The sequence below is a fragment of the Theobroma umbraticum genome, unplaced genomic scaffold (assembly GCF_002168275.2).
Source record: "Theobroma umbraticum cultivar Fairchild unplaced genomic scaffold, ASM216827v3 scaffold_239.1, whole genome shotgun sequence".
Taxonomy (NCBI): Eukaryota; Viridiplantae; Streptophyta; class Magnoliopsida; order Malvales; family Malvaceae; genus Theobroma; species Theobroma umbraticum.
Window position 1 is genome coordinate 3,491,432 of NW_018397273.1, and position 259 is coordinate 3,491,690.

Below are 259 nucleotides of genomic sequence, written 5' to 3' on the forward strand. Positions count from 1 at the left end.
TTCGATTACCTCTCGAGAGGGAGATAGAATTTTGTACTGATTTGATTTCAGAAATGAAGCCAATTTTTATACCTCCTTATCGAATGACACCAACTGAATTAAGAAAGCTTAACAAGTGATTAGAGGATTTGTTAAATAAAGGCTTCATTCACTCAAGTGTTTCACCTTGGGGAGCTTCAGTGCTGTTTATTAAGAAAAAAAATAGTAGCCTTCGATTGTGTATTAACTACCAACAACTTAATAAAGTGATGATTAAGAG